This window comes from Pocillopora damicornis, chromosome 11 (genome assembly GCF_964200805.1).
Source record: "Pocillopora damicornis chromosome 11, jaPocDami1.2, whole genome shotgun sequence".
In the NCBI taxonomy this organism is placed as follows: Eukaryota; Metazoa; Cnidaria; class Anthozoa; order Scleractinia; family Pocilloporidae; genus Pocillopora; species Pocillopora damicornis.
In genome coordinates this window covers 20,319,102-20,343,228 of record NC_142680.1, presented here as the reverse complement: position 1 = coordinate 20,343,228, position 24,127 = coordinate 20,319,102, and the positions used below count along the sequence as shown (strand labels likewise).

At 37.7% G+C, this 24,127-nt stretch overlaps 1 pseudogene; it reads right to left on the bottom strand.

The window, feature by feature from the left end:
- Positions 1-9,936: 9,936 nt before the first annotated feature.
- On the bottom strand, positions 9,937-12,399 carry LOC149038099 (uncharacterized protein KIAA1958-like; annotated as a pseudogene).
- Between the last annotated feature and the right edge of the window lie 11,728 nt (positions 12,400-24,127).

Sequence of the window (24,127 nt, the reverse complement as noted above, 5' to 3'; positions counted from 1 at the left end):
GCTTCATGAAACGAGTTCAAAGAAAAAGGAGCAAAAGTTAGGAACAGTTAATCACTCGGAGTTGGAAAACATAGGATCAATAAAACTTGAAGAAAACACAGGCCAGTATTAAACTGGATATATCAAATATTTCAAATATAAGTAGAAATCTGTAATAGCAACGAGAAAAATATTTTGTTTACACGCCAATTGCACGACGATGATTTCTGGAACCCTATTTCCTACATGACATCTCAAATAAAAACTTCTTGACTACTGTTTACATGTTTGAAATACGTCTGAAAATTGTTTTCTGTGTCAAAAAAGTTTTTGTTTTGTGCCTAACTTGTCACTGATGAACATCACGTATGAAATAACAATAAGGGGCAAATATTTAAAGACATCTTTAAGATTATTTTTTTCATGTTGCAACAAACAATTCCGCTTTATTTAGCTTGCGAGAAGGCACTCACTATCAAGGCTTCAGTACGAGTTACTTCGCCCGTGAATCAGTTTGAGACTTTGAGCAGCATGAACCGAAGCGAAGGAACGTCGTGCCGCAGTGCTAATAATTCGAACATGGAACCATCGAGGGCCGATGTTTACAGTTTGATCGATATTGGGTGGCAATCAAATGTCCATATCATTTGCGTGAATAAGGTTGACCCATTGCCACAGATGCAAACTTACTTCAAAATGTTTGAATTAAACAGTGTCATTAGTAACATTTAGTGGCTCTTTTAGCTCCGTTTCGTCTCGGACAAAACGAGAAACAAAACAGAAGAAAAGCAGGAAATTACTTTTTTAAACAATTTTTCGCTGTTTCTTTTACATTCTCTATTTGTTCTCCTCCTTTCGCCAAAAATTTTAAAATGATAGTCCTGGAAAAAATTACATAACAAATTTCGCCTAAATTTTTCTCTGCCAACGCTTTCATGTATATAGCAGTGACTGAATTCTTCATGTCGTAATTCCCCTGAGCGATTGGCAATTCTCCTCCGATAACCAAAGTTATATATGAATGTGCTAAATTGGACACGATAATCTATTGACCGAGACGGAAAATGAAAGAATGGATACTTAAAAACTATCAACACTCGATAAAAATATTTAACAATTATTTGCCGAAGATGAAGTGAATAATAATATTGCTGATTATTCCCGCGACGATGTCGAGTTAAAAACTACACCTTGTTAAACATACATAAACAGCATTTATTATTTATGAACCTACGATCACTCTTGGTTGCGTGTTAAGTAACTCCCGCGTATCTTTCAAGCTCTCCAAACTTCCTGCGTTTATCATATATTTAATGACCGCACAGTGACACACGAAACAACTGTTAAAAATACCCTGTTAAAGTTTAGGAAAAATTAGTTAAGCACCACAAACACGCCGCCTCATTTTAAGTTGGAAAAATTTTCGTTTTTGCAAAATGATTTCTCTCTATCGATTTAATATTTTATTCCAGCTTCAAATTCGTCATTTCATTTACCAACGGAGGATTAGCTGACAGAAAAATCAGACGAAAACTTAATCGCTGAACATGCGTCAATCCCTCCCTTAACAAGAGTTCTTTCCCAGGGAATTTTCTTTCTGATCCTCTATGATAATTCAGTACCTTGATAAATAAACAAGAACATGTTCGTCGCAACCAGCTGTTGATTTCAGTAAATAAAGTTTCAGTTTAATTTCAAATTAGCACTGAAAGTGAATTCCCTTGACAAACACAAAGACATGGGCTATGTTTTTTGTTTTACAATACGATATGGGCCTCCTAAGTCTTAAAAGATCCATTTTGTCACTTCTTTAATGGGTGAAATAAACATGTCGTTTTTAGGGCGATAATTAGATGATATGATATTGAAGCAAAGTCTGAGCTTATACAAAGCCTTGAAAACGACTCAAAAAAAAAAATTGTGGAACTTAGGGACAGCGGTTAGTCACTTGGAAATGGAGGAAATAAAATCCGTGAAACTCAGAGACAACCTAAAGATACATAAGCGACAAACTGGACATATGGTGACCTCTATACAAATGATGCGAAACTTGTTTTTCGCTGTTGCCAACATAATTTCAGAGCATCAATCGATTTGTAAAAAAATTCTGTGACTAACAGAGATGGTCAATTTTATTCCATTTACTCAGACTTCTTCTCATGAGCTCTACGGATATTTTTTTGATTACAAAACAAATTCAAGACTGAAGCTGGACCGTCCCTTTTGACAATATGGCGTCAACATCAACGCCAAGCGCTTTCTTTTAATTATAGGAAAACTATTTGAAATAGTTTTCTCGTAACACACAACATCGGCCTCAAACACATCTCTCAAACTACTCTTTGAAGTTTATCTGATACCTTCTTATTGCTAAGAGTAGAAAACTCGACAGTAAAATGTTTGCATATATTTTCTTGCGTTATGACATCTTGTCTTTTAGCACAGCGACAAGAAACCTTATTTTTGAAAACACATAGCTGGGGCTACTTAGTCCGTCGTTAAATTGTTCACGGAGATATAAAGACTATCGATAACAGCTTGCGCAACTGTTTCGTTGAGCCACTTATTTGGCTTTATCCAATAACTTATTTAACGACTGCTCTCTAATCAGACTTCAAAGCAGGCTTATAAAGTCTGATGAACAACTCAAGAAAGACCTATTTTAGCAAAGAGCTTCTTTCAGTGTCCGCTTCACTGCTTGTCTCACTGCACTAATCTTCCAGCAGTATAGGAACGGGTTTAAAGTCGAATTAAAGTAAAGTAAAATAATTGCTACTTTCCGTACGACGACTAAGAGTAATGAGTATTTGTTAGTGCGAGTGACCACAATTTCCACTGTATACATTGGCGCATAACAAACAACTAATGCTAACTGCACCCACAGTGCACTGTCCACTGCCTTTCTGAATCGTGCCATGTTCAGTGCATTTGTTTGGCTCGTCCGTTGTTGGTCTCCTACTTGTGCTTGACGATTTCTGAGAGTGCAAAAAATCTTTGTGTACGATGCGAAGAATATTACCAGGCAAAATGGTGAAACTAGGCAGCTGTACAAATAGATTATACTGGGATAAAAAATTCCACATAAAGAGGCGACAATGTTAAAAACCCAAAAGGTAGTTACAGTGATATACGTGCGCTTCAAAGTTACAATTTGTTTGTATCTCAGCCCCAACAACAGGGCGAGAAGTCTGTCCACGCTTATGGCCGTCATCGTCATCAAAGACACTAAAAACAATACATGGCTTGTGACGTAGCCTGCGTCCCTGGCGTATCGACAACGGCTCCAATGTTCTTGAAACACGGACATCCAATATGTAGCATAGAGAGGCTGGGCAACAAGACCAACCAACAGATCAGTGGTTGCCAGACAACGATACAGGAGTTTGGACGGCGGATGTAGGGAAGATTCTTTATAAAGGGCAATAAGGATGAGAGAATTCCCAGCAAATGCTGTGATTGAGAGGAGAATGTAAACTGCTAAGAAAAAAATTGATAGTTGTTGATGCCCACCCATCAAAGAGGGAGAGCATATCAGTTCTTCATATGATTTCGTGTGACTTCTGCCGCTACTACTGTCGTCGGCTTTTCCCTTTTCTTGTGGGTCTCTGTTCTTGCAACGAAAAATGGCAGCAATGACTCCTTAAGCCTAACTTTCTACTTAACAGGCGCATAAAGACTTACTTATTTAAAATGCATCAGGAAATTTTCTTTTGGGTCAAAAAAATATTTTTTTCCTCGGGAACCTTTGGGTTCCTCAGTTATGAGATAGCAACTAAAGGCAAATATAGAAACATCTGTTATTTCAGTGTTTTTACAATGCGGCAAAGAGTCGCTCTTTATCAGTATCAAATTCCATCAAAAAGAGACACTTTGTGATGAGAAAAGAAAAAATATATACATTTATACAGTCTATTGACAAAGTTTTTTTTAAATGGCAAAACATTTTCGAAAATAGGTTTATATATATTCATATATCAACTTTAGATTCATTGTTTTAATTCTGGACGGGAAGACTGCTGATAGACAAACCAACAACTCATCCAATTCTTTAATACAGAGTAAGAGTTTTATGCAGAAATTTTCAATTTTTGCAGCCGATCAAACTACTAAAGGCGTTTGTGTGGGCTGCGACAAGTTTTGAATCTCAAAGAATTTCAGTTTTAGTACAAATTAGCACTAAAAGGTAATTTCGTTGACAAACAAATAGACATCGGTTGTATTACTGTTTGACAATACGTTAGGAAAACTTTTTTTGTCATCTTTTTAAATGATGAAATAAGCAGTACATCAAGATAAGATGTCATCTGAGTGCCCAATTGAAATATTCTTCCTTTATTGAAGACAATACTAAACAATAACGAGGAAAAGTTAGCCTATGTGACCCTTTGATCTAATTTTCTTTCTTCCTACGTCTGGTTATTGAGATAATAAAAGTGTTTTTGTACCAAGAAAGCTCTCGTGTAAAAGGCAGGTAATTTTGCGATGCTCTGGGGCAAATGTCAAAATTTCCCTTTCATCACAACAGTTACATCTTAATACTGAAGTGAAGAAAACAATTTATAAGTGGTGGTCCAAAATCAATGGACGTATGCTAAGGAATTATCAAAACTCGCTGCACAGTTCTTCAATTCTACCTTCATCAGCAACATTTACTTCAGACTCCCTCACTAGCGTTTACTCTTTGAAAAGATTATTGACAAAAGATCGATGTACAACGATTCCATTGAACTTCTAATTTTCTCCGCTTAAGCAATATAATTTTTGACGAGCGCTCCCTAACAATTATCGTGACTTAATGAAAGTCTTACAAGACCAAACCGAGGAGGAGGTGACGCTAAGGACAGCAAAGTGCTTCTCTGATTGTCTGTTTTACTGTTTGTCTTACTTCACTAATTTTCCAGCAGTTAAGAACGGATATAACTTCAAGTTAGAGTAAAGTAAGACAACTGATGTTCTCCATATAACGACTAAGTGTGATTGATATGTTTTACTATAGATTGGTGTGCAACTAACGCTAACTGCACCCGCAGTGCACTGTACCTAGCCCCTCTGTATCGCGCCGACCGACTAGCGACTGCATCTGAACCAGTAAACAGAGTGTGTTAACCCCTTAACTCCCAGATCAAATTTGTAATTCTTCTTACTATCAGTCATACAATTCTTATAATGTTAGTCCAGAGAAAATAGTGTTGTATCAACTTATTATCACCAAATGGATATTTTCCTTGATACTTACCGCTTATCTGGCTGATTTTGTATTGATATTGTGAGGAGAAATTCTCTCTTGTTCACTCATGGGAATTAAAGGGTTAATTAATCACGATATTAAGCAAGCAGGAAGATGAGGAGACATCATCCAGCCATGACACCTACGGCCTCGTTTTGAGTACGAAATTTCATCAAATACTAAATTATTCATTTCGTAACATATTTACTTATCTTTCGACTCTACGTTATTCATTTTAACTTTTAATCAATTATTTTGTTCACCGATGGGGAAATAGCTGAGAATCAAACCACACGAGTGCCTTCATTGATAAACAAAATTCAACAACTTATTTGATTCTTGTGTATAAGTTCTTTTCCTGGCAATTCTCCTTCCCACTTTTCTCCTCTTTAATTATTCCGAATAGCGACTGCAGCTTGACCAGTAAACAGTAATAAATGGGCAACACAGCGGTCAAATGATTACGCATGCGCTTTTATATGGATAATTTGTTACTGTAAACATTGCGAATCTAAATGATGCGTAGTTTTTCGCTATTTTTGGGAAAGTTCAAAGTTTCTAAGGCCTAGATTTAGACCTGGACTCCTGTTATTCTAGTTTGGACTCTCGTATTTTTTCTACACTTTACTTGGCGGCGTGATGAAGTCGTAAGCTTGGCCGTGCTGGCGATGGTACAAGTAAGATTCTGTAATTTGCCTTCATCGCCGGAACAAGGCGTCTGCGTTAAAAATAAGTTGAGATATCTCACAATAAAATGAGACCAAGCTTTAAGCTTTCTCCAAAAACCCTCTTTCAACTGTATTACGCATTCAATTTGGAATAGTTAGGAACTTAAACTCTCCTTCTTCACTTTACGCAGTAAACGCGTTAGAAAATTTCCCGTATTCTTTTCAATACACGCGCATGCGCAGCGTTTGACCGCTGTGTTTAAATTGGCCGCTATTAGCTGCTTACCTCAATCAGTTAAATTTACTTCAAGTACAAATTAGCACTTAAGTCAAATCTCTTGGCAAACATGTCGACATTAGCTATATCAGTGTTTTAATACAATAGAGGAACTCGACTATGACTTTTTTAAGTAAAGAAATAAGCAGTCTATTTACATGTACTGCTATTTCTAGTCCCGATAATCAATTGGAAATATCCTCGTTGTATTTTGGTCAATTCTGAATTAAATAAAACTTTATGAAACGACTTGAAAGAAATATAGGGGGACGTTTGGCACAGTTAATCGCTCGGAAATGGTAAACATAGAATCAAAATCACTTGGAGACAACTGAAAAATACACTGGGAACAAATTGGTTATAAAAACGACCCATTCTAACTAATATTTTTAAAAGTCGATAATTTCTTTCATTCAATATTCCTTTTTCCCCGTTAGCATACAATTCCAGCAAAACGGTGAACCTGAAAGAGTACTTTGTACTAACCGTTCTTGCTTCAATTTTGTTCTTTACACTTTCTTATAATAACGAACGTGTGAGTATGATCATGCGCGCGCATATCTTTCCTTTCCTTTCCGAGGTCTTGAAAATACTGCCCGAGGCCGCAGGCCGAGGGCAGCATTTTCAAGACCGAGGCCACAGTTTTTCACCATACGGACCGACCCTTAGCCGGTAAATAACATATTTATTTTTTTAAACTTGACGAGATTCTCTCCGAAAGAACCCGAATGATTTAGGGCTGTAAATACGGCAAGATATTCCATAAACTGAACAATTTTTGAGCGAGTAAATGATAGTTAAAATAGAGGTGATGCAGATTAAAGAGAGATGCCTCACCGAAACATCTTCATTTGAGTAAGGATAAAGGTTATTTAAAAGGCTTCCAAACAAACTTTGAAACATTATTTTTGCAAGTATCTGTCACAATCTGACACCTGTCAATTAGAGAGCGTGTAAGAAAAGAAAAAGCGCAAGAACATTTGAAAAACAACGGAACTAGTTTGGCAAGGACTGTCACACATGCCAATGTTTTCTTCCAAAACTTTCAATGATCTAACGGAAAGTATTATTCACTCTCATCGACGATTCATTCATGTACGAAGATTTACCTCTGTTCGCTAAGTAAACGGCGAGGAAAGTAATTGTGAGTAAATTCAAATTGAGGTTGTGAAAGTTTGCTCGTTTGTTTGCTGCAATGGCGTGTGTAAATCTGGTCTTTCTTCCACAAAAACTAAATTCGATGGCACACTCCAATGAGACACAAGGGGATTTAATGCGGCCTTTTCTCAATAAATTCCTTCAGTTTCTATAGTACAATTTACGGTACAAATGTCTAAATTGAACGGACTCGGAAAGACTCACCGAGAGCGTATATTTGTTGTAAAACTGAATTTAAAACTTTGCTCGCTCTTTCACTAAGAACAAATTGTTTGAGAAAATTCAGATATTAAATGAATGAAGTTCCTTCGTTCAGTTTAACTGTAACCAAATACCTCACGTTTTAACTTTCTAGGTACTTTTTGTGAACGATTAAAATTAATTGCAGACGGTTTTCAGGCTGCTAGTCAACCAACGTAATGACACTATTGCTTAAACAAATTCTTTCTGAAACCAATATTTTTCTGTCAACCACAGTGATTTGAGAGAGAGAAAAGAGAGGATTCACAAGTTATTTATCGGCTTGAGGTAGTGACCGACGTGTTTGCATAAAAATACTGCCCAGCCGGAAAAACGAGATATAATTATGAAAAATGGCAACGAAATTTGGGATGTACTCGGCGACTCAAGAAAGCGTTACCGTGGCCCGTGGGCAGAGATAGGAAATTATTTCATGGGTACTGAGATTTACCCACAAAAATCGTAGTGAATAAAATTCGTACTGATTCTAAATGTAGCCAATCAGGAGTACGAACGACAAAATTTCACCGTGAAAAATTATCGTTCGTCCAATCAGCAACGCGAACGACGAAATTTCACTAATGATGAATGAACGTACTGAAGAGAACGTCATGCGAGAGCCGTTGCACAAAACCCGCGCGCTTTGAAAAAAGGGCGAGGGAAGGTTCGCTTCTGTTTACTCAGTTGAAGAATTCATTTTAGAACACGAAAACAAAATACCGCTCAAAAAACTGAAAGAGATATAAGACTGCTTGAGAGATTTTTGAAAACGAAGGACGAAGACAGGAAAATTGTAGATATTCTAGCGGCTGAGTTGAATGAATTCATTAGCGAATTTATTATCTCCGTACCCACTAAAGATGTCAACGAGTACGAGCCGACCTCGCTTGGTAAGCTTAAGTGTTATGAACTTTATGCACTTTTATTAACTTGTTGTTGAGAAATTTTTAAACTACTTTTTACGCTTTTCATCGCCCCGTTTGTGCTATTTGTCTACCAAAGACAACACGAAAAAATCTCAGCACCTATGAAATAAACACATTACAGCATGGAAAATGCTTTGTACGATTTTCATTCACTCGTTGATACGTATCAGAAAACTCACTCGTTCGCTGCGCTCACTCGTTCGTTTTCTGATACTACACAACTCGTGAATAAAAATCGTACGCGCGCATTTTCCATGAAGTAATCTCTATATATTGACCGGGTTGAGAACCAATCAGGTTGCAGGATTCGTTACCGTGCCCTCTAAAAAAGAAAAGCAATTCTTTCTCATCGCATGTGTTCTGTATGATCTCTTCATTTGCACGAAAAGACTTAGCCTTTAATTCCTTCCGGGTTTTCATTGATTCAAATAAGGTTCATACAAGTCAGGAAGTCCATCGGCACCATTTCGACTATATCTACAAACAAATGTTATAAATATAAGTCTTCTTCACTTTTACGAAATATTTTGCCATCAAACCAAAAAATTGCTGGTTAATATTGAAGGGATTTCTTCAAGAATTAAGTGTATGAAACTTTTACTAGCCTCAGGAAAGACTACAGAAGACTACAACATCTCGAAAGTTGATATTTCACTAGGCTTTCATCTTTTGACACTTAGGGCCAGTTGTTCAAACAAAGTTTAGTCGTTCTTTGACAAAACTGCGTTCTGAGCCATCTTTAATTTAAATGCACCTTTTATCCGAGCATATATTTTTGTGAACAGTATATCAAGAGAGCCGAAAGCTAATAGAGGAAATATATGTTATTCACCAGACGTGAGGTCCGTATTGGGAAAAACTGTGATCGAGGTCTTGGATACCTCTATAGACACAAGACGGAGGGCACAGTTTTTCCCAATACGGACCGACCTTGGCTGGTGAATAACATTTCTATTTTTTTCTAAAACCTAACAAATGGTTGCGAAAAGAACCTGAATGATAAAGGGCTGTAATTACGGCAAGATTCTCCGTAAACGGAACAATCTATTAGCGAGTAGATGGTAGAGAAAACAAGGGCAATGCAAATGAAAGAGAGAGGTTTCATCAAAACATATTTATTTGCGTAATGCTATTAAAAGGTGATTTAAAAGGCTTCCAGGAAAACTTCGAAACATTTTTGAAAAGTATTTGTCACGATCTGACACCTGTCAATTTAAGAGCGCGTAGGGACAAATCACATGCGCATTTTTTAACAAACAACAGTTCTGATTGTCAGCGTGGCAAACAAATTTAAGCTAAATGACTCTGCAATGATGAAATCTTGAATGAAAAAAGTCAAAGGATCCGAAGGAAAGTATTTTCCGAAGACAGTGGATTAAGTTCAGTTAACTAATCAAAATCGGAATCATCGCTGGTGATGATTCTTCTTTTCTTGGGCTTCGTGGACTTTGGGCTTTCTCCTTATTCACGAGCAATGTTGAACATGAAGGTGTAGCCTTCAATTTTCCCGATGCAAGCGCCTGAGAAAACTCCTAATTTACTGACATCTTTGGGAAGATTCGCCGGCAAAGTGGTGTTCTCGTAGACGCTTACTGTCGATGTCTGAATACTTTCTTGGCCGGAGCGGCTTAAAATTAAGGACATTTTTCGCTGATGGTCGGCGGACGCTGCTTTGTAAGAATCGAGGCTCTTCAAATTTCTGTGCCCGCTTAATTGAGCGACGTAATTTAAGGAAACCTCTGCATCCATCAGGCGAGATATACAAGTTTTTCGAACAGTGTGATTGGTAAAATTTCCCTGCAAGCCTGCTGATTGCGCAGCCGTTTTCATCAGCTTACAAATCTCGTTCTTGCCGAGTGGTGCCCTCATGTACCAGATGTTGCTGCCAGGTCGTCGCCGATAATTTATGGCCTAGTAAAACGGGCTGTCAGCGCTATTCATTTCTTCTGGACGGTGTCTCTTGAATTCCTTGTAATAGAAAACTGGACAACGTTCGTTGTTTGTTGCCTGCGCGGTTGGATTAGATGCTCGTGTATCACCATTGCCGCGGCGGGTCTTGGATCCTCTTTCTGATTTCCAAATCAGAAATTCCTTGCCCGTTCCGCTGTCTGTTTGAAGAACAATGTCGCCCCATTTTAGTTTCCTGCTTTCGTCTCGGGCACGGAATCCAAAGTGCAGTGCCAATAACCACCAAACTGTGCGTTGGAGGGCTTCAGGGTTTTCAGCGCCGAATTTACCGGTGCGAAACAAGAAATCTTCTTCGGCGTTGGATAGTTCTTTTGCAGGGCGATTTCCTTTCGCTTCTTCAAAAACCAGCTGTTTCTTTTTAGAGAGAAGAACTTCCCTGGACTTAAGGAATTCTCAGTCTTTGAGAATGTTCAGTTTGGAGTTCTTATCATTTAGATATCGTTGCAGGCTTCTTTGAAATGATTGTAGCGTTGCCGGCTCATACGATCGGCCATCTTTCTTCTTTATCACTATCAGGAACTGACATATCAAGATGTTGAGCTCGTCTGCCGGTATTTCTTCAATTTTTCTGGCCTCGCCCACCTCAAGAAAGAATCTTTTCCAAACGTGTAGGTCGTATTCTGTTTTTTTCACCGTGTTTTTTTTGCACACTAGCCATCGTAAACTGAGCCTTCTGTTAGTTTTCTTTCCGTTGCGAACCGATATTTTCTTTGTCACTGAACTTTTCTACCTCATCAGGGTAATAAAACTCGCTCTCGCTCTAATCTGAGTCCATGCCGAAATTAATATTTGCCGTAAAAAGTGAATCGTTTATACGATAAGTATCAATTTGGTAAATAAAAAGTTGCAGCGACGCAATTGATGTAATCTCATCACGCAAAGAATCGGATACCGCCCGCTGTGAGCGGGCCAGATGGGGACAATACTGCCCGCTCTCGGAACCAATCAGATTGCAAGATTTGTAGAATACCGCCCGCCCATGACCTGAGAAAAAAACTAGAACATTTATTTTACTAAATCAACCCTCTTGTAGAAAACACCCGAGGTTCACTGCTTGAGTAAATCCGTGGTTTGGGTTAGACCTCGGGTCTTAAAGTTTTGATTAAACATACAATCTATATTGCTGCAACACTTTTCAGTATTTACAGTAAGTTTCCTTCTTACTAATCAGTTAGTTTCATTTAACAAATAGAGAAATCTTGACTGTGCTCTGTTCTGTTATAAAGCACGCAGGAAGCGGTTAGAGCACGAAAGAAGTGTAGGGAGAAACACGAGACGTAGTCGAGTGTTTCCCTCTCCACTTCTTTTGTGCTCTAGCTGCTTCCTGCGTGCTTTATAACAGAACAGAGCACGGTCAAGGCTTCTCTATTTGTTTTATAATAAAGAATCCGTTAAATTTGCCAAGCAAACTCCCAAGCATTACTTTCAATTTTCAAAACAAACTTTAATTGTAAAGCGAACAACAGTGTTGTCAGCATGCTCTATACTCCCATAAAGCACGCTACAATAAGCGAATCAGAATCCCTGTTAGAATGGTTCAAACAATCTGATTGGCTGTACAAGACGAAAGCTGTCAAAAGTGTCAAACCATCAAAGTTCACAATATGCGATAGTTTATACACTAAAATAGTTCGGCAGGTCGAATTTAACACTTTTGCCTGAAGTTTTTAAGTCTAATACAGAATCTTGAGGTGAAATGTTCAGTGAACTTCAGCCGAAATATGGCTCATAAAAACACGCGAGTTTTTTTCACATGACAAGGTAGAAAACAAACTGTTTTCATGTAGAAAACAAACTTTTTTCCTATTGTTTCGATCGTCTTGCAACTAAAAATAGAAGTAAAATCTATTGGTAACGAATGAGGAACGAAGAATAAAAAAAACATGGAAGTCATCAAGAATAATCTCGCCAAAGACCTTCCTATATACCAAGGAGTTATACCACTGGATTCGACATATGTTAGTAAGCTACTTTCACATAACATGACATCCAGTTAGGATCAGCATACTGTTTCCCCTATTTCTCCATTTAAACGATTCCAATCCTAATAGTGGTATGATATTTTTTATAAAAAACTCAGTGTCAACTCGAAACTCTTCATTCATTTTTTTTTTTAGGAAACGAAACGCAACCAACCAGAGATGGCAAGTATTTAAAACAGTTACCGTTTAAACACTTTCTTCCCAATGACGCTCTTAATGGGCTCAATAAGCTCCCAAAATTCTCTTAAAATGCATTTTTGTTCGTGTAACAGCGGAATGTCTCTGATTCTCGAAGTCGATGTTGCCGCAGCAACTGAGACTTATATTTTGATTCTGTTATTTCGCGACGCAAAACAACCCATGGCATTTACAGTTTGACTGTTAAACCTAAAATGAAGATGTGTAGACACTAGCTGAATAGGTTAATGAATCTAGCTGTTTTCCCTTAAGAAAGCTGTCATACGCTGTCATGATGGGTGATGTATAAAAACTCTGACGTTATCTGTGCAAAACGTATGTCTTTATATCGACCAACATCTTGACTTGTTGTACACACTAACTGAAAAGGAAAAAATTCCGAATGTATGCTCGAAAAAACTGCCATTTGGTCGAGAAAGAGCAGATCAGCCCTGTCTCCACCAAAAGCCTTGATACAAGGCTTAGTGATTCGTGCATAAGTGACCAGTTAAGATTCTGAGTTGTTCCCCTGATATGTTTCGAGTCTAAACCTATCGCCGAATAGTCTCCCTTGGCGATTGGGCCTCTATGATGAGGTATTTTGAAATGTTCTTACTCTTATTTATTTGCAGATGTTGTTGGACTAACCATCAGATATTGATGGGAAACCGCTAATTTTCAAGCACAGTTAAAGCTAGTTCTATAAGTATAGACAATGTGCAGTTATACGCCATACTTATGTAATTGGAAGAATTCATTTCGCGACCTTCAAACCACTAATTGTCTAATATTTTTGCGGTACTTTCATTATTTATTCATTACAATTTCTTGCAAATGTAAAACGTAGACTAAAGCTGGCTCGATATGTCTTTATGGGGCATCCGGTGAAAACGCGTGAACCATTATATTGGTGCGGAAGAATTATACTTCTTTAGTTATTTCGACATCCCTCAACGCACGAATTCAGGCGAATTTATTCATTCTATAAGTTGTGGAGTCCGAAATTAAGAGCGTCCCATCTACTAGAAAATATTGCGCTGTGGAACGTTTGCGCTAAAATGGAACTTGATACCTGTTCAAGACAAAGGGATTTTTCATAACATCTTTGCTTCGAATAGTCAAATGATGATTTGAACCCTTCCAGACAAGTAAAAGTTTCCCTTCGTCCTTAACGAAGTGATTTGTGACAGTTATATTGCTGTGTGTAGTTTTGAAGTGATCCTTAAGTGACATACTCCAGTACATGACGAGATATAACCTCTCTCAGTTAGATTAACTTTGTATTCTTCCCTGATGTGACATAATGATAAATGACGTCACAAACTTGGGCTCCAGGCTTCTGCAGTGATCATGATGCTGACGAATAATGCAATGAGCGTATGTCTGTGACGAGAAAATTTTTCAGGGATTTTATTCCACGCATTAGCATTAGTTCATGTCTTGTGTGAGCAAATTAATTTGATTTGAGTCTATGGAATTATCTGCTGAGAACTTAGCGATTAGCGATTTCTTGCTCAACCCGACAGAAAATTAACGAAAGGAAGAAAACCATGGAGAAAAATTCTCAAACTAAATTTTCACGCCACTCATTGATGTCTAAAAATGTAAAAGAGAAGGAGAGCTCAAAAGAAACTTAGGAAAGAAAGCAGGCCAGGGGCACGCTCCAGAGATGCAAAAAAAGGTGAGGATCTGAACGGTAATTAGAAACGACAACATAAAACATTAAACCTAAACTATCATAACTTACAAATCAATTCTTTTTTACTTATTCAGCACCACGCTTAGAAAGAGAATTGAGAGGTAATTATTTTTGCACTATAAAGAGAGCGGCTTTCTATTCTTGAAACCCCCACGGACTACTGCTACTGGAGTCAGTACAATGTCAATCCAGGTTACCTGAGGTCGGTATATGCTTATTGCCCGTCTCATGAGAAAATTATGAACAGAGAGAGAAAATCAGGATGTTGGCTAGATATATCGATTACATTTCAGTTATTTTTAGTTTGAAGTGGAAAGCATTGTGGTTTCCTAATTTAGTTTCTTTATTGGCAAAGTCTGAGATTAAAAGAGCCAATCTCCTCGCCGTTTACCAATACATCAATTATATTCACAGGCAACTACAGCTCCCTGAAAGAGGACGGACTTTTTCCGAAACGAATGCGATGACAGTCTGAGGAGGCGAGCGTGGCCTAGTGGTTAGGGCGCTGGACTTGCAAGTCCTCCTTCCTGCCGCTAGATGGATTTGTCTTCGGTGGCCCCGAACTCAACTCCTGCGTAAATAGCCAACTGGTTCGCCTCCTGCCAGTTGGGATTCTTATGATGTTATGTTAGTTTGCTGTTTCATATTTGTTTGTAACGCGCATTTGAACATATTCACATGGAATTTGCGCGATATAAATGTTTATTTTTTTTTTTTTTATTTAAAAATTTTTTTTTTTTTTTAGTCAAATTCAGACTCAAATGTTTACCATATGTTACAGTATTAGGTCATGTATGGCATCACGTTCAGAGACGTCACGCGACGCAACCAACTCTGTCTCTACCGTTACGTAAAAATTTTGAACAACCTAATAAGAATATTTTAACTGTTTCTCGTCGAGGAGCAGTGTTATAAATTTAAGCCGTATATCCCTCGGAAGCTGAACTGGCCGGGGTTCCCTCTCGTAGATGAAAAATCTCAAAAGGTTAAACTGGAAAACACTTTACCTTAAAAAACGTTTTTAGGTTGAAATCTTAAAGTCATTAGTTGTCAGCGACATCCGGTGACAACAGCCTTTTACGTTCCTGACGACTTTTCTAACAAGCAGCATTTAACATCAATATCATTGGAGAAATATTTTGATAATTCTGAAATTCTTAATAAAATTTTCAAAATTGAAAAATTTTAATAGCTTTTACATTAAAAAAAATTTGGAAAACTGCGACAGTCAGATATGAATTACACATTTTTAGAGTTCTTCCTCGAATTCGAATCGAATAGTGTTCTCAGGTTTTTAGACGAGAATTCGATGGCACCCTTTCTAACTAAGCCTTAGTCAACCACTGTATCTCTACGGAAAGGAACTTTTATGTTTTACGCTCAAAACACAAACCCTCTGAAGAAATCAATTAAGATCTATACATAAATGCTTCTAATTTTTTTTGGTGAATTTTAGGGTAACACACTCTTAGTGGACCTTTTCACGCATATATTTAGTTCCTATAATTCGAGCGAATCACACTCTTAGTGGACCTTTTCACGCATATATTTAGTTCCTATAATTTGAGCGAATCATTTTGGTGATGTGAAGGGAAGATCTTGTCGTTAATGACTCAGCAGTTTTATAATACTCATTTTTTTTCGCTATTTTCTGTTCACCTTGAGAATCTACTAAATAACCTTGGCGTTACCTTGGAGTGACGTCGCCTTGGAGTGACGTTTTCTTCGTTTTCCTTATAAGCAGAAAAATACAAACGAGACAGGAAATTGCTGCTGATTTTCCAATTCTGAATAGCGAGTCGTTCCTACTGCTATTTTTTAGTGTCAGAAACTCGTGTTAAGTTCGTTTTAGATACACGGTGAAACGATGCCGTCGGCAAAGTATTTTCGGTAATAAGTTAGCTTATTGATAAGAACATATTCTGCCTGTAGGTTTAATTAGAAGTTTACATTCTTCAGCTTATTTCAAAAAAGTTCCGTAGTTTCTAAGGTTTCGTAGGCGAAAAGACATCTGATCAACTCCCAGCTGGTGTGTTTGGACAAAAATTGCATTGGATATAATGAGGCACACCAAGGTATTGTTAGGGAAGCTATGGTAGCTGAAATATTCTTTACTGCTAGAGTAACAATTCAACTTTTTTGGCTCATTTGAATACTTGCTGTCTTATTGTAGACGAAGGGCAAATATACCTAGTAACTGACAGGAAATATAACAACTTTTGTTTATTTTTTCACGAGTAGACCCGGCATTAATAAATGTATTTTCTCACGTTCTCACAAAAAAACAAAAGATCAGTTGGTTGTTTCTGTTATATCACCCTGGTCTTTTGCATGCTCTTGACCTGAATTGACCTTAGTTTTTTTCCAAATCAATAGCATACACGTAAATCCTATAATTGAGTCAACGTATACGTGCGAATCTTAAAACGCACATGAACCTTTTCCAGTGCTGGATATTCATCTGACGGTCCCTTTCGGCGCATGAATAAAAAGCAGTTACACACAACAACCTCAACTATTAAATTATTATTATACTTTATACACTATAACTATACTATACAGTTATATAAACGACAAGTTTTCCTTAGTGCTCATAACAACAACGTATGAATAACTGGGTTTAGTTTCTAAGGAAATTGTGATGTCGCGTCGATGAGGGGTACAACGAGATAATTTGGTTTTATAATCCAACTGCACAAGGTCGAGTTCAAATAACGCGAATATATGTATATACCACATGTATACAGTTGGTTATTTTGTATTGTAAAAAAACCTGTTTAACCGGTCGGCTACGCACGCTGCGCTTCTCTATCCACTTTGCTTTTCCCGCCTTATGAGAAATGAGCAGAAAGACATGGCGGAATAAAAAACAGTTGGATCATAAATAACCTAGTAGACCATTCATTGGTTTGTAGTATTGCCTAGTACTTTCACTCCTTGTTTGAATTTGACGAGCCAGTGGGGAAAGTCAAAATACGGCACAACTCATAAAAATACTCAGGTATGCCACCGCCAGATAAAGAAAATCCGCAAAAATCCGCAAAAATCACCATGAATCTTATTTCGCAAGATGATCATCTCGCAGCTGGAGTTTGGGCTGCCTGTGGTGTGAGTTCAGACAAGGTGAAGTAACGCGATATTTTCCTCCGTTTGAAGGTCATGCTCTTTTTCTGTTACAGAAATGAAAACATTAGGTACACAAAGTGTCCCATCTCAACCCGCCCATGCTAGGTATACCTATGTTCTTATAGATGATGTCATGGATCAGAGGGCTGTGCACAAAGAATATTATTAACCAGAAATCTTGGGCTCATTTGATAAGTGTGGTGGTTTGTGGTCTTCGCGAGAGCCTCGTTGATTAAGGTCGAGATTTATCTGGACATGGAAGTTTCGCATTTCATTTTTTGTATTATTTTTAAGTCAAACGTGTTTTTACGGCTCCTTTACGCGCAACGGACACGCCTAACAACTCACGTTCTATCACGTACCATATAAACAACGTCCAAAGTCCATTAGAATATACCCAATCATTGCACAACGTGAACATTAGGCAATTTTTCACGTGCTTGAATTGTATTCCATCAACCAAATTCGCATCTACGCGCGCCCGTGTATTATTCACTATTTATGACTCACTTCCTCGGGAAAGTTCACAATATGTCATCAACTTTTGGTTTCCCTGAGAATGTCACGCAATGGTAAAAACATCATTATGGTCGTGAAACAAAAAGTGAGTCATTTGCATCCTTTTGGTGGCAGCGAGAAATTTTTAACGCTCGCCATCCCCAGCTCGAAGCATTCCTTCTAGGTTATCGCGAGCTAAATTTCAGAGGAATAAAATCGAATATTCCTACATTGTGAGACCACTTGGAAAAGAGTACCCTCTGGACACCGTTCGTGTTATAAGTCGCCTTCTGAAGAACTCATCAAAATATCTTCGGTCTTGCAAAATTTTACAAATTTAACAGGTTCTTAAGGACGAATTGAACCCTCCATCGCTGACGAAACGTCGTTTTAAGGTAAGCTCTGAAATAATGAATTAGACCAAGTGGATTTTTGTCTCACCCACTCGCAGTGTTCCATCAATAACATTGCCAGTTTGTATTAACAAAGAAAAACTTATTACATTGTAAAATATAGACAATCCGGTATGAGGCGTGGGGTCTTGGTTTCATATAGGTCTTTCAGCAAAGTAAGCCGGCAACAACACACTAGACCATATGATCGCAGACAAGAGCAAGTTATGAAAATGTTATCGATCTAAAGTGCTATGTCCCTATTTACTCTTTTTTTTTTAGAAGAATATTTAGTGAGAACCGAGAAAACTGAGTGTTACGAGATAATCTGAAGCCTTTTTCCTTTTTATTTTGATTATAAACTACCGTCTACGTGTTACATCCTGCTCGCATTATAGAAATTGAAAGAGGAAGCAGTTGTCACAAACACACGTTTCGAGGGGAAGATGTAAAACGTTCCTTGCTTATTAAATGATACAAAACTTGGCAGGTATTTTCAGTCAGAGCAAAATTTAAGGCGACAAATCAAAATAAGAATTCTTTAACACATCATTTGACTTCTTTTGAAAAAATGTAGGTTATATTAAGAACACAGCGTAACTGAATATTTATCAGCACACCTGTAGAAAATGAAAATAAGCTGAAATCCAGCTCACACATAGATTTTGGAATAAATGATCGTCTTCTTTGCTCTTTTTTTTTGTCCTACATAAATTAACGAGTGAACCACATGCTCCTCGTTCTTGTTCGTCATAACTCGAGTCGGAAATTGAACGAAAATTTGAAATGAGATTGCCTAATTGCATTTGCTCGTTTTACATAAAATCATGAGTGCTACCCGTTGGTGATTTTCATTGAAGGCATTCTGGGTGTCGAATATTTATCTATTAGTTTAGTTTGAAATGACAGAAAGAAATAGATCCTGAACGATCTTGGTAGGAAAATTTTGAAGATTCGTAAAGATCTTGGCAAGAAAATTAAAGATCTTGGAAAGAAAATAAAAGACCCCTGAAGATCTTGACAAGAAAATGAAAGATCCTTGAAGATTTTGAACATTTATTTTTAATCCCACACATTTCTTTATAATTGTTTCTTGGCAAAGGCCTGGAGAGGTCAATTATGATCGATATCTTGGATTTCTGGTAATGGAAAACTACCTTGTTGTCTCAAATAGAGTGAATTAATACTTAGAAACGAAATTACCATCAGAAAAGCGAGTAGAAGGAGGCAGTAGGGGAGGGGGTGTGCAGATTTTTGGGATATGTATATTTCTTTTTATTTTTCCTCCTTAACCTAGTCTGCTGATTACAAATTTTATTTCGCCGATTAAATTCCATTTTGCCAAATTAAACTTCGCTCCATCACGTGTCATTTCCTTGTAAACAATCTGCATTTAATTACGTATTCTAATCGCAATGTCCAACCCCACTGGAAAAAATTACCACTAACTGCTACCGATAGTGAACTTTTAACGCAATTCTCCCGCGTTTTGACTTTTTCTACGAATAAACTCGGCTTTTAACTACCATGAACTTAATCCAATCGCGTGTTTATTCCTTGTAAACAACCTGCATTTTATAAAGTATTTCACACACAGTGGGCAAAGGCCAGATAGGCAACAACCAATCAAGGAGCCCTCTCTCAAATATTATCCTTTTCTCTTGTGAAATGTATCTTCATTGGTCGAGATCGCAATATATCTTTGGTTAGAGTCTATTGGAGATACAACAGAGTTTCAGTTTGATTTTCGTTGTAGAATTACATGGAATTATATTTTTCAGGCATCTAACTGTAGACGAATAATTTTGATTTTCTCTCTGGTAGAGGAACGGCAGTAAGCGTGGTCTCTTTCGCAACTATTATTTGGTCTCATCACGCTACGCGCTCTCTCTCCGTCGGGGAATAGATGGTGTTGTGTGACGAGACCAAACAACTGCTGCGAAGGAGAAAACATTAAGCGTGGCACCGATCCATTTTATTTTTGCTTAGAAGTATTTAGACAATAGAGAAAATAGACCACAAGATACCTGTGTGAGTTAAGCTAAATTACCTTTTTTATCTCTTTCTCTTAAGGTGAAGTAATGCAATATTTTCGATCTTTTATAAAGTTATGCTCTTTTTCTGTTACAAAAATAAAAAAAATTAGGTACACAAAGTGTCCTATCTCATCCCACCCGGTCAAAAAAAAATAACTCTTGCATGCTACACATGCCTATGTTTTTACTTGGAAGCCCGAAAATTCCCAATAAACTAGTTTAGTGCAAGTGACATTAATGCATGAGTATCACCTTGCTTTCGTGAACTGTACTGAGAAATATTGGCACTATGACATTTCTATACTGCCGTAACCTTCGGCCAATATTCCTTAGTAAAGACTCGTGCTCGAATGGTTAGTAAGAAGTTAGTACTGGCTTTCGAAAATGTGATCTACACTGTACATGTATCTAAGGCTATTTTGAATTCCAGAACAATTGATTTCCTTGTTCCTCTACATTTCTTGAAATTTTTTGTACGTGAAGACAGCCAGCAAGGATTTTATGATATTTGAAAAACAACTAGTCTGGATTATCAGGATAGTTAAATTTAGCATCAAAGACAAATCAATTCTGTGCACAAAACAGTGTAAACGTGAAATGATTGCAAAAACAATTAGTTTAATATACATATACTGATAAACCACAAACATCAGCACCTGTACCAAATTGAAATCCATATCAACATACATCAGCATGCATTAGTGTATATATTTCATTGTTTTTCCTGTCATAAGTGTCCAGTTGAACTAACAGCCAGCTGCACACATATGGATGTCGGTTCAACTGGAGGAAATTGAATAAAAAACTTACACATTTTGTAAGTTTTGACCATTAATCCCTATTTAAAAACCAGCTAAGAGAATTTTACTTTGGTTTTGCAAAAGTTGTTTCTTATGAGAAAGGATTCACCATAAACTCTCCCCTCTTGTGGAGACACGGTGGCCTTATGATCAGTGAGGTGGAGTCAGGGTCAAGAGATCTGCATTTGTAACCTGGTCAGGTCATGTGTCTTGTTTTTGTGCAAAATAATTTACTCTCATAGTACTCCTCTCCACCCAGGAGTATAAATGGGTACCAGAAATTAGTCAGGGGAACCTGATGAAATGACAAGAGGGAAGAGGGAGGGGGGAGGCGGGGTAACCATGGGGTGGACTGTCATCATGTCTAGGGAGGAGTAGTAATACCAAGTCGCTTCATGTGAGGAATCCAGGATTATAAGCTCAGGGCCTTGATGGGCCACTGCTTAAATACAGACTTTACCTAACTAGCTACTACAGCCTCTGGTTTAAATAATTTCAATTGCTTCTGTTACGAATTATACGAACTTGCAACATACAGATGATGATTTTTTTGCCCAATTTATCTCAGTCAATTAGGACTGTCTTTTGTAAATCTTGAAATTTTCAAAAATCAAGACAGAGGCGGAGTTTTCTATACTAATGTCTGAGCACTTTGTAGGCTTCCCGCAAACTGGTGGGACGCGTAATTAAGCACACAGTGGTAAAGGGCCCTTCCGCAGTGGCTACAAGACGCTGACAAAACTTTTTTCTCTTCACCGAAAATCCCATCAAAATTTGCCTTTGCTAAATTTCAAGTGTGCTGCACGTATCAGCACCCCCCGGGAACCCCTTTATATAAGAGGGCGAGGATGCGGGCCGGAATTTCGAAAACGACCCCTATAAAATTATAAAAGGTACCTGAGTCTTATCCGTGTGGGAGTGGCAACAAAAGATATCTACCCCCGTAAAGTACCAATTTAAACTAAAAAAAATTGAAAAATTCCAAAAATAAGAACTTCTTTATCGATGTGCTCTAGAGGCTTAAGTCAGATCATTAAAATCGTCCTAGTTCTTATTAATTGCTTATTTCAGGTATTTTATTGAGCGAAAAACATCTTAAAAGGTACCAGCTAGGTCTCTGGCAGTCCACCAAAGTTGGAGACACCATAAAAGGTACCAGTACACTGATTTTGACCCCTGAAAGGTACGACAAGCGTCCTCACCAATTTCTGATCTCCTCCTTCCCCACATCCCCCACCAGCCCTGTCAGCACCTAAAAACAAAAGATGTGATTTTCCAACTACGAGCTGTCAGTCTCACCTCGTAAAATTCACGTAAAGTGGTTATTTACTTATAAAAACTTTAGGCACTGATCTGTCAGATTTTTATGCTGACAAAATCTGTCCTGCCTCGAGGCAGGACGGCTGTACTTTTTTTTTGTTTTTTTTCGTCTTGACATAATTTGGTAGGGATTAAAATAACTGTACGTCTGCATTTGTTAAACAGACTATTCAAGTGCATCCGGAACTCGATCTGTGCACTTCTAGTGCATAACGTATTCTTTTGTAACATAGCCAAAGATCTCTCGATGTCTACTTTTCAAGCCTTTTTCTCTTTTCAAAGAGGCATCAGAATTATTTTCATGTCAAATTTGCAGTAAACAGCTTGCGTGTCATCCTTTGTTTTCAAGGTGTCCGACCAGGTATGACTGAAAATGGCACCTCGCTTTGATGGGAATCCTTTTGTTGTTGCTTCTTACTTCCTGAAATTATCACTTGAAATTCGCTCGGTAATGTAAAAAAAACAACAACAACAACACGAGTAATACTTTTATATCCAAATTCTTTTATCACAGGAAAAGTTGTAGGACCTGAAAGCATCTTAGGGACGGAGCATTAGATTTTTGATGCGGGCGGGGGGGGGGGGTGTTAGGGTGTTGGGCAATAACCCCCGAAAAAATCGAGCACGGGCTCAATGGAAAAGGACCCCCCTTCCCCGCATCAACAATCTAATGGTCCGTCAATAAGGTACCTTTTACATTATTCCAAAATGGGTTTCATTCCGGAATGAAATGAATTTCATGCCGCGTTTACATGCAAGATTATTTAGATTATAAAAACAAGTAGTAAAAACAAGTATTTACGTCCTTTTTCTATGCTTCCCTCGCTCCTAAAGAGGATTCATACAGATATGAGTGTCGTACCGCGTTTACTTTACACAGGTACAAAAGGTCGTCCAGAATAAGTGTTTCGTTCTGGAATGAAAACCTCAATAAACTCATTCACAAATGACTCGTTTCGAATAATTTCACTCTGAACAAAACTCATTACGATATCATGTAAAAGGCCCCAAAGAGTTTTTATTCCCAGAGCATCATGCTTTGCTTTCCTGCCAGAACACTATAAATTTCAATAGCGTTGAAGCAACAACCCGCTTTGAACTATTCATTTGTGTTGGTATCAATTATTGCGTGACTAGCTTCTAATATAACTGGGATAGGGGAAAACACAACGTAAAACCTGAGCTCCCGGCAAAAAGTAATACCCAAGCGTAATATAATGACCGAAACAGTTATTGGTCATATAAAATCATAAATAAACTAGCGAAGAGTGTTGTGTTAGATTTGTTTACAAATTGTAGTGATTTATGCCTCGATATGCCAATAAAAGGTAGCGACAAGTAGGCACACCATGTATATTTCATAGTCGCTAGCAAGTAAATTTTGCCGGACTTTGAGTTCGTCTTACAATAGAACAACACAATTGCACAATAAAATTTTTACGGTAACTTTATAACCATTCTTTTGTCTTTTAAAAGCTAGAAGCTCAGTAGATTTTGTCATATCGGTCATTGTTAAAACTGTCTTTGTTTTGATGCTACTTTTCGACATAGAAAAAGTATGTCGGACAAAAATATTTACCAAAAAATAAATATTTCTTTGCCAGCCTCAATAATGTCAGGGGATTAAGTTTAGTTGATAAAACAAAGGATTATG